The 12,193-nt window shown below is 36.2% G+C and overlaps 1 protein-coding gene across 1 annotated transcript in view; it reads left to right on the top strand.

The window, feature by feature from the left end:
- Nucleotides 1-12,193, top strand: part of LOC140239222 (uncharacterized) — a 74,790-nt gene that overhangs the window by 33,868 nt on the left and 28,729 nt on the right. The gene's annotated exons all lie outside the window — the stretch shown is intronic.

The raw sequence follows: 12,193 nt of genomic DNA on the forward strand, positions 1-12,193 counted from the left end.
GTCATATTGAGTCGGATTGACTTGAAACTTGGTAGAAATATTCCTTGACATTTCAGGCATCCGATAAGTGTGAAAAAACGGGAAATTTCTATTGCATATGAGCTGTGCGTGCGTATATATGCGCGCGCGTACGCGTCCGTCCAATTTTTTCAATTTTTCAAAAAATGCTCCAAATGGTCTGAAACGTGTGCAAAAAAATTTTGAGCTCGATTTGAGCATACAAATATTTCTACGCGCGCGTACGCGCACGTTTTAAGAGAAAATATGAATTTTGAGAATATGAGTAGAATCCGCATAACTTGAAATATATGTGACGTAAATTTCATTGAAAAACTCCATTCCATTAATGAGATATGAATGAAAATGTGTTTTCATATAATGACGTCATAGTGACGTCACGGTCGACTGATCACTATGATTTTATTTGACCCGTCGTCTTTGGGACATGATACATATATGGTATAATTTTGACATTGATAGGAAGAACACTTTCTGAGCTAATCGATACACAAATTTTGTCCAGAAATAAAGAAAGAAGAAGAAGACCCAACAAAGAATCCGTACAGATACAGAAGGTGATCCGAGAGGATACTCGGATCACCTAAATATTTATGCAACGTTTACGGGGGCAAGTTTGTTACGAAACCTTTGTGGAAAGGTTCAAAAGTTCATTCAGGACGCCTATAACTGAAGTGTTTTTGAAGGTAAAGGTCGGGTGCTACCCAGCGCGGCGTGGGTATTATACAGGCGATTAAGATTAAGACAATAAAGTCGGCATTGTCATAGCCAATTACCGGTTAAGGAAATAGGGCTAACGAAGTCATAAATGACAACAATTTAAAGTGCTTCCTTGGAGGCCCCTGGAACGGTGATGAAAAAGCATTGCATAATTCATGTGTGTGTGTGTGTGTGTGTGTGTGTGTGTGTGTGTGCGTGTATGTTTCCCTGTGTGTGTGCACAATAAGGGATCATGCGTGTGGAATATGTATATTTGATTATGTGTGGTACTGATTTTGATATTTAATTAGGTGATCCGAGTATCCTCTCGGATCACCTTCTGTATCTGTACTGATTCTTTATTCTTCTTTCTTTGTTTCTTTCTTTATTTCTCCTCAAAAGTTGTGCAGAGGTTAGCTCAGAAAGTGCTATGCCTATCAAGTTCAAACTCATACCATGTATGTATCGTGTCGCAAAGACGACAGATCAAGTAAAATCATTGTGATCAGTCGACCGTGACGTCACTATGACGTCATTATATAAAAACACATTCTCAATCATATCTCATTAATGGAATGGAGTTTTTAAATGAAATTTACGTCACATACATTTCAAGTCAAGCGAATTCTATTCATATTGTCAAAATTCATATTTTCTCTTAAAACGTGCGCGTACGCGCGCGTTGAAATATTTGTATGCTCCAATCAAGCCCAAAATTTTTTTGCACACGTTTCAGACCATTTAGAGCATTTTTTGAAAAATTGAAAAAATCGGACGGACGCGTACGCGCGCGCGCATATGCGCACGCACAGGTCATATGCAATAGAAATTTCCCATTTTTTCACTGTGATCAGATGTCTGAAATGTCAAGGAATATTTCTACCAAGTTTCAAGTCAATCCGACTCAATATGACGTCATACGGGCCCGTCAAAGTTGAAATTCCGCGCGCGCGTCAATGGCGATAGACAGTGCAACTATGCCAAAAAACCGCAAATCTTAAATCCGATTTTACTCGTCAGGATGGACGGTGACCCCCCATTTCCTTTACATATTCTGAAAGCTGATGAGTTGTATATGTCATTTCATGGGTTGGCGATGCTGAAAAAATTACTAAAAGATATCAAATTTCTTAATAAAATAAAAAAAGGAAATTTTCAAAATGACGTCATCTAATTTCAAGTTCATTCGAGCGTATCTCACTTATCCTTTGCCAATTTTCACCGTGATTTCAGTATGTTGTAGCTTATTCAATGTTCTTTCAAAAATATATTTAAAAAATTTTGATTGGATGACGTTATCACCTCGTAAAAATGGATTAAAAGTCATCTTGTCAAATTTGACTAGTTTACGTGTTATCTCTATGGGAGTGCAGTTTTTCTGGAAATGAAAATTTACATGACTATCTTTATCGAGAATTAGCTCACTTATGCTTCGGTGAATTTCTCCTAGATTTTAATATGTTGTAGCTAAGACTTTGGGCTATCGTAAGTGTGCCCTTTATTTTTTCATACGTTGTCGGGATCACGTGAAAAAACTTGGTTGAAATTAAAGCTTATCTTAGATGTATTGAAATATTTCTTTCTTTCTGCAACTTTCTTTGCAATAACTCAAGAAAAACATACCCTATCACCACCATATTTTGCATATGTTAAGTTCATGTCACGAACATTATTTCACAAAATAACAACTACTTGATCAGATGCCATCTTGGGTGTGTAAATTAGGGTCAAAGGTCATAAATATTTTATCCTGTATCTTGGTAAATGTATGTCCTATCTTTCCCATATTTTGCACACGTAAAGACCATGTTACAAGAATCATTTCACAAAAAAACTACTAATTGCTCAGATGCCATCTTGGGTGTGTAAAGTGGGGTCAAAGGTCGTATGTACTTCTTTCTCAATCTTCGCTATTACGTGTTATCTCTGTGGGAGGGAGTTTTTCTAGATGTGAAAATTGACATTACTATCTTTATCAAGCACTAGCTCACTTATGCTTCAGTGATTTTCTCCCAGATTTTAATATGTTGTAGCTGAGACTTTGTGCTATCATATAAGTGCCCTTTGTTTTTCACACGATGTCGGTCTCACGTCAAAATACTTGGTTGAAATTAAAGCTCATCAACGATGTATTTAAATATTTCTTTCTTTTTGCAACTTTATGTGCAACAACTCAAGAAAAACATACCCTATCACCACCATACTTTGCACATGTTTAGTTCATGTCACGAACATTATTTCATAAAATAACAACTACTTGATCAGACGCCATCTTGGGTATGTAAATTAGGGTCAAAGGTCATAGATGTTTCATCCTGTATCTTGGTGAATACATGTCCTATCTTTGAACACCTGTACTATCTTTCCCATATTTTGCACACGTATCGACGATGTCGCAAGAACCATTTCACAAAATAACAACTATTTCCTCAGATGCCATCTTGGGAGTGTATATGTGGGTCAAAGGTCATATGTTCTTCTTTCTGTATCTGCGTTATAGTGTCTACGGAATTTGGTAACAAAGAAGGCAGATATGACTCAATTTTCTAAATGAGAATCGAAACATCACGCGACCAATGTCTCTAAACGCAGTGTGCAAAGTGGGGTCAAAGGTCATGTACTCCTTTCTTTATCGCTGTTAAGGCGTGTTATCTCTATCGGAGGGAATTTTTATTGACTTGAAAATTGAAATGATTGTCTTTATCGAGCACTAGCTCACTTACCCTTGGGTGAATTTCTCCCAGACTATGTTCTAGCTGAGTCTGCGCGCTATCGTAAGTCTGCCCTTTGTTTTGTTTTGTTTTTTTTTTTTTATGCGGTGTCGGGAACACGTCAAAAAAGTGGATGAAATTAAAGCTTAACTTCGATGTATTGAGATATCTCTCTTTTTTTAGCAACTGTCTTTGCAATAACTAAGAAAATACGTATCGTATCAGCCCCATATTTGGCACATATTTAGTTCATGTCACGACCATTATTTCATAAAATAACAACTACTTGATCGGACCCCATCTTGTGTATTGTAAAGTAGGGTGAAGAGTCATAAATGTTTTATTCTGTATCTTGGTAAATACATGTCCTATCTTTCCCATAATTTGCCCACGTAAAGACCATGTTATAAGGACCATTTCACAAAATAACAACTTTTTGCTCAGATGCTATCTTGTCTGTGCAAAGTGGGGTCAAAGGTCATATGTATTTCTTTCTGTATCTTCGTTATGACGTTTTATCTCTATGGGAAGGGTGTTTTCCAGATGTGAAAATTGTCATGATTGTCTTTATCGAGCACTAGCTCATTTACCCTTCGGTGAATTTCTCCCAGAGACAATATTACAAGCATATCATAGGGAATATAATAACATGTGTGTGTGTGTATGTGTGTGTGTTTGTGCATGAACACATGGAAATGTGTGTATAATTCATTTGGTGTAAACATGTGTAGCTTTCAAAGCTATATACAAAAAAAAACTTTCAACCAAAAAGCGCTTAATTCATTTTGACTACTTTCGAGTTTGTTTTAAATTGCACATTATTGTTTTTTTCTTTTCTCACCAGGTTTATGCTACTGGCAGACGAGTTTTCTAATAAGTAGTAAAATTCACATTAAAGGGATCATGTAGTTTTGGTTGAGACCTAATATCAGGTTTCCGACATTTTTTTTTTTTTTTTTGTGCGTGTGTGTGTGTGTTAATGAAAAACCTTGTGTGAAATATGAACGAGCATGTAATTCTATGAGAAATTCAGCATTTATTTGATGAAAATTGGTTTAGAAATGGCTGAGATATCCAAAAAATGGCGATCCTAATAAATTGTGAGACCCACACTTTACGGCTATGATCCCTTTGTTTTACTTTGGTGTGTGGTTTTTTTTTTTTTTTTTGGATGTTTCAGTCATTCTAAACCCAATTCTTATTAAATAGAATTTGAATTCCTCTTAAAATAATATGCTCTGTGTAACATAATAAGTGTTTACTTAATTTCTCACAAAAAAATAAAAGCCAAATTCTCATCTCCACCAATAACACTGTTCCATTCCTTCAAAATAGAAACACATTAAACTCATTATATCAAAATACAAGCAGTATCATAAGCTGGACAATATAGCCATATCATGTGCATAATAATGTGTGTGTGTGTGTGTGTGTGTGTGTGCGCGCGCAGTGTAGGCTCTACGTCTGAGTGTTTGAATATTGACACATCTAAAGTTTCATCGCACATGTGATGTATCCATTATGATATGAGTGATTATACCAAATTTGAAATGATGTTTTATTACTGTAGAAGAATTTTGCTCCACAGGACTTTTTGAGAATTGCGATTACTAAAGCAACATCTTTTGTGACAAACACACACACACACACATACACGTACAAAAAAACCCCCACAAAAGTAACTGTCTTGCGCATCTACACCTCTGAATGGCCTAAAAACAAAGTAGACTCTTGTCAAAATTTGACTGTTGTGGTGTGTTTCTTTACTGCATTCTTAAAAGATTCACAAAGGGTCAGCTACTCTGGTTACTCTCATGGTCATGGTCACGATTAATCTTATCTTAGTAGGTGAAAAATAGAAATATACAAATTCCATAAATAAATGTGCTTTTGTGTTACACAGTTTCTGTTGTGTGCGTATTCTTTTAACACCTGCCTGAATAACAATGTATACCTCATTCAAGTGTACTTTGCTATTTCCACATACTGCATATTTCTTTTTATCCACCCACATACCTGTAGTTAGCACAATCATCATTGTATGCTTAATGCATGCTCTTATATATGTATGATATTGAACCGGCTACTCTAATCATCTGAAAATTATCCTACTATTCCTATTTGATACACCATATATTTGTTGTCACATAAAAAAGGCATAGTTTACTTTCTAACCACACTTTCCAGCTCTTATGTGCATGTGCAAGCTTTTTTGCTCTTCAACTTACACTTAATGAATGCATGCACTGACTCATAACAGTAAAGTTTTGTTTTTGAAAATTGCTTTTGAAATGGCTAAAATATCCAAATTGGCGATTCTACTAAATGTGGGACCCACACATTATAACAATCGCTTTTTTTTTTACTTTATTTAAGCATGTTTCGTCATTTCAAACCTGATTTTTTTCCATTAAACTTTGATTTCCTCTAAAAATGGTATGCCATGTGCTATTTCATAAAAGTTACTTGGTATCTCGCAAAACGTTAACAGCACAATCCTCGTCTCCACCAATACAGTACCATCCCTTTATGTTGTCACATACAATGGTTGGGAATTACTAGCCAATGCACTTTTTGTATGTGTTGTTGTATCTATAGATAAATTGGCACAGGTACAGGTATGTTTTACTCGGTTGCTACATCACTGCCTGCCTTGTATGTAATGAACAAAATGAATTAATCAAGAATTTGATCTCAGGACAAAATATCAACACTAAATACATAATTTACGCACTGTGTCTCTCCTCAAATCATGAAACTAATCCAATTTTTATTAAAATAAGACTGCAAGTATACAATAACACTGTACAGTAGCTGCAACTTTTGCATACATGTATTAATAATTTTACCACAATCTGAAGTGCATGTCAGCTTCAAACTGATTCAAAGTTTGTATGTTACAGTTCCGTTTACATAACACCTTCAGCCTTGCTCAAAAGAAATATTTATCCATCATTTTCACCACTGTATGAATAAACCTAGAACTCTGACATCTGAACTTTAACTGACACAATGCAGTTGTATCAACTACAGCAGTGCTTTAAATTGATCTCTGCAATTATACTCAACTTTCATCAAATCATTTATTATTTATGTCTGCATGACCGGAAGTCTTGTTTTTTCCTTTCCCATGTCTACAAAACATTCAATGTACATGCCCTAATCTCTGTGTGATGTAGCTTGACATTCTTTCATGTTAGTTGCAAACATGGTCAATTTGCATCAACTCAACTTTGACATTTATATTTACATGTACTAATTCCAGCAATTATGGTTATACCCTGTACATATGTAATATGAAATTGTGCTTTAGATCGCAATCTTATGGTCAAATAAATGAATAAATAAATAAGTAAACGTATGAATGTAACATTTACATACCAACATCAAACAAAAGACCCTTAATTTATCACTTCCTTTAGCATATTTGGGGACTTTCCTTCTGTGACAGGAACTTTCAACTTCCTTTCTCATCTGGACTGACACACATCCATCATCTATACGTCTGTTGAGAATGAGAAGGGCATTAAGTTGTCTCGAAGACTATGCATTTAGTGGCAACTTAACACCTTTATCATTCTCAAGTGACGCAGACGTGGATTCCTATATAAAAAATGGTGGTAAAAAAAAACCCATCAGCTTTCCTACAGACAACAACACTCAATATTTTCCGATGAGGCACACATTTTTCGCCCAAGTAACATTAACCTCTATTGTATCTTTCAATATTATAAAGTGAAAAACACAGCAAATAGTAACAAGAAAATTATGACACCCTTTAAGTTTTGCCCAGCCAAGCAGCCTCAATTTCATGATGTATCCCAATTTCCATAATAATTGCTTCAAAACTGTCAAAAGTCTCTATTTAACAATTACAACAGACGGTCCAATTGATCACACACTGTAGGACCTATCTACTGTATAATACCCTCTTAATACACTTCATGTGATCTTCTCATTTGCAAAATAACCATACATGAAGATACTAGCTTAAATACATATATAGAGCTAGACAAATTTGATTTTGACAAAAAAGGTGACCATTATGTAAATGGCTATACATCTTAATTAGCAAGGTTTTCGGGTGCATATGTTTTCCTGTGATATTTTCAGCCAAACATCAGTAATTTCTTGTGTGCATAACATTTCAGATTTGACCTGTGACAAAAATAGCTACTTTTAAAGATGCTTGCCAGCACTTTTCTTTTTGTGGGTACATTGTATAAAACTCAGACCAATTCCCCCTGCACAAAACAAAAAACAACACCAACAACAACAACAAACAAACAACAAAAAACAACAAAAACAAACAAAAAACAACAAAAACAAATAAACAAATAAACAAATAAAATTAGGGCTGTACACTGCAAAGTCACATTCTGGCATTGTCAACATCCTCTGCATCTATTTATCTTTCAGCCATACTCCAACAAACTACAGATTGCTCCATTAACAGCATCTACTCCTCAATGGTACGGAAGTCTGCATAGCATAGAAGGCGCTGGATATGGTTGTGATTTCTTCATAGGTAGTCCAGGTACCCATGCAATCTTTTTGCCTTGTTACAAAAACAGGTCGCTAAGTCACAGCCACTAAAAACATGAAACAGTGGCATGGCAACACTTCAGCCAGGTCCAAAAGCTCTGATGATCCCATGAGAAGCAATAGAACCTGAAGCTCTTCCCAGCTCTAAAGGCAATCCAGTGGTCACAGATTTTCTGATGATGGCTGATGCTAGGACAAGCTTGAAGGGTACAATACTTGTATCAACAATGCGTATTGATACTTTGCTAATTTGCTATTGTACGGCATCCTACAGGTGCACAAGAACACAATGCACCAGTGTCTACCTCCTCACATGTCCATGGTGCTATCATCTGGCATGTCCGGACAATTGCAGCAAAGAATGTCACTACCTTGTGTGGTGATGAGATCTTTGTTGGTGGTAATATCTCTTCCATAAGAAACCAAGAAGTACAGCAGAGTCGTCTGGTTTTAATTACGTAGTGAAAAAAAGTTTTGCCATTTTTAGTAACCATAGTTAGTAGCTCAAATTGTCTCCTGCTTAGTTTGCTCTCATGCTGCAAGTATCTGTCTGCAACCTGTCTGCTGTGGTTAAATCTGACACAATGTGTAGTGTGTCAGGATATCCTCACAACGTATAGTCAAACAAAAATCGCTATGGAATGAGTGCTGTAATAACTTGTAGGGCTGCTCCATTGGATCTGCTTTGCCAGAGTGTCGAGTGTGTGATTACATGTAAGGACTGGAATCTGACCAGGATTCAGGACATCAACTACAGTCTTCATGTTGTTCATCGCATGGCGGATTATGGCAAAAAAAAAGGGCCTTGTCACAATATCAACTCAATTATTTGCCATTTTAACAACAACATGGACAATGAAATTCCTGATTCACACACACACACACAAACACACACACACACACACACAGAGACACAAATAGTCCCAACCCTTAAATTGATTTGACAATGTCAAAGAATTTAAAATAAACAATGGTGATTTGTAATTTATAATACAAAAGAGAAACATTTCTTCCCTTCAACTTGATTTAACCTCTATATACAAAATCAAAGAATATTAATTAGTAATGGCAGCTTTCTTGAAGAAAGCAAGCAGCTAAAAAAATTACACCACTTTTGTCACAGGTCATATCTGATATGATAAGAAATAGCTATTAAAACATATAACTAAAACATCAATACTGCTGGAATTGATTACACTTATAATGAAACAAACTATTGAATAAGCGATGAGAGCTACCTTCAACATGGCCATCATTTTGTTTCAAGTCACATTGACAATATGTTATATGGACACTAAATTTCCTAATTTTCAATTTATGATACAAAAGAATTTATGCTTTCTCCGTTATTTGATTCAATACAAATGACAATGTTCAACAATTCTACATAAGACAAAGCAACCTTTTCAAATATTTTTTTTTTCAGAAAAACCCAGCATCTACAATTACCACTGAAACATATTCTACATACAAAATTCCATTCTTCTTTCATGAAAACCTTGAGATGGTTTAAAATTTTACATTTTCTGCAGTTGGTGAAGGTGAGGTATAATGGGTCAATTTTCGTTTTTTGCATGATGCATCAGAATGTGTGTTTTGCAGAAATTTGTAACATGCCATTTCATTTAAGCTTTTGTTAAATTTTGAAGTAGCTACATGTAGTGGTTACTTGCTATTCCCACACATTCTTTGGAAAAATTTGAAGTAGCTACATGCAGTGCTTACTTGCTATTCCCACACAGAGAAGCAGTGTAACTTTTGAAAACCTCTTTAAAAAAACATTATTTTTTTCCTTTCCAACATAAATCAAATGGACTTCTTTTTTTTTTAGTATCATATCTCAGAAATATTTAAAGGTATGAAGTGATTATACACATTGTATTTACTGAGATGTGCTAACGTTTAGAGCATAAATTCACGGAGGTGGTACAATTGAAATCATGGACAATTTGTGTGGAGCGCTAAATATTGCATGGCGTATTTCATTCCAAAATTAGTCTCTTTGTAATGTTTCAAAATGTTAAATGAAATGAACGTTTTTAAAGAAATGGTCATTACATTGATAAATGACTAATTTCCTAACGAAATAGGCCACACCACACCTAGTGCTCCATACAAATTGTCCATGGTTTAAACTATGTTTTCAATTGTACCATTGTCATGAATGCAGGTCTTTAGGGCAAGTTAAGCCTTGGCTCAATTTGCCAAATAGACCCCATTTACAGTGCGAGGTTCGGCCAAAGCTCGGCCATGGCCAAGCCTACCTCCATTTCAGTGTAAATGTGCAAAAGGCCAAATGCGAGGCCAAAATTGGCCTCGCATTTGGCCTCGCTCTCGAGGTGGCCGAGCTGCGGCCGAGCCGCGGCCGAGCTCAGGCTTTCCCCAATGCAAACGTAAAGTGGGCCAAATGCAAGGCCAATTTTAGTCTGGCTTCCACACCCTCTACCTGTACTATTTCGCTTATCAGGATATTAACCGCCTCAACCTCGAAAACTAGTATACACTGTAGTTTAAGGTAGTTTTGTCCTGCAAAGGGTTTTTTCCTTTGGCAAAGGCCTTTGTCCTAACGGCGATTTTCTGGCCACGAAATTCAGTTGACAAAGGGTCTGAAAACCAGACAATACTGAATTGCGTTTGTTTACGAGCAGAGCGCCACTACGACAAAATATTGAAAGTTTGAATAAAAAGCGCGGCTGAGCCGGGCATTGTAAACAAACAAAATTGCGCAGCTCGGCCTTGCAATTGAAGTTAGGCTCAACCGCAGCTTGGCCATGGCTTGGCCCAGCTCCACAATGTAAACAGAGTCATAGAGTCTTGCTCAACTAACCCCAGACCTACTGTAGCATTACTGAAGGTTTACATATATCAACATACACAAAACACAGTTGAACCTCTCTTATCCGGCCTCCCTTTACCCGGATCTCTCTATTATACGGACGCAATCTCGCCGTGATTTTTTTTTTAAATAGTTACGGGAGGAAAGGGGGATTCCCAACTCCTTGAGAACTTGAACTCCTACACAAACACACATGAATTACATAATACTTCCAACATAATTAACATACATTACATCAAATTTCCTTCTAAATTGCTTACCTTCAGACATTTTAACATCCCCAAACATCCCCAAATATAACAATGAAAAGGTTGCAGCATACATATTATTACATGTGGTACTACAATGGGCTACATCAGTACATGTGTACCTGTGTATATGTACATGTATAAAGCATTGAATCTCCCGTATTCGGCCAAATCCCTTATCCGGATGAGCCCCAGTCCCGACTTGTCCGGATACGAGAGGTTCAACTGTATGTATGCATCAATTACAGACCAACGAAATCTCATGCATTATGCGTGAGACTGATGCTTTTAGGGTCTGCATCACAATTTCACACATAGCACTTATTTTTCTCACACGTCAAGTGAAATTGTGATTTGAGGCAAAAATGAGGAATATAGCCTAAAGGATCTAAGTGATGCTTGCAATTGAAGGTATGTTTCCCTTTATCATGTTAAAATTAGTAAACAAATAGTCATTTAGTTATGCACCAGATCCTCTAACAACAACAAATTTTAAAAAAAAAGCTCCCTACCGTGGGAGGGGGAATACCCCTACCATTTGCGCGCACATGCGCGAGAGCGCCGCGACATCAAGTCATGAAAATCTTGCTGTTAATTTTTTTTGGTTTAACTTTACATCTTTGTAATTATTCACAAGGATAGAACAGAAAAAAAAGACCAACTCCTGCTTCTCACAATCACTATCTAATATCTATGTCATAGCTTTGATCCATATGGAAAAATGTAAAAAATAGTGCACACTTGCATTTCACACATTCCTACTTATATGGTCTACATTTCGGTTTTGCCCTTTATCAAAGAAATTTCTTTATCGATCTGGAAAACAATATGGTGGTGTAAATGATTATGCTATGGGTCATTAACATGTTACCACTTGAGTGTTTTCAGGGATGGTGGCTTAACGTGCCACTATGGTTAACCTACTGTATACCTTTCAGTACTACACATGATCTACTTACTACCATATAAACATGAAATTAATAATTATTCAGGTATTTTATATTGCATGATTTATTTCACAATACTTCAAATAGATTTATACCCTTTGCTTTTGCATCAATCATGCATACTGTTCACTGTGCTTAATTGGAATTACTGTAGATGGAAGGAAGTGGAAGTCCTGAGAAACTATGAAG

This window comes from Diadema setosum, chromosome 2, assembly GCF_964275005.1.
Source record: "Diadema setosum chromosome 2, eeDiaSeto1, whole genome shotgun sequence".
In the NCBI taxonomy this organism is placed as follows: domain Eukaryota; kingdom Metazoa; phylum Echinodermata; class Echinoidea; order Diadematoida; family Diadematidae; genus Diadema; species Diadema setosum.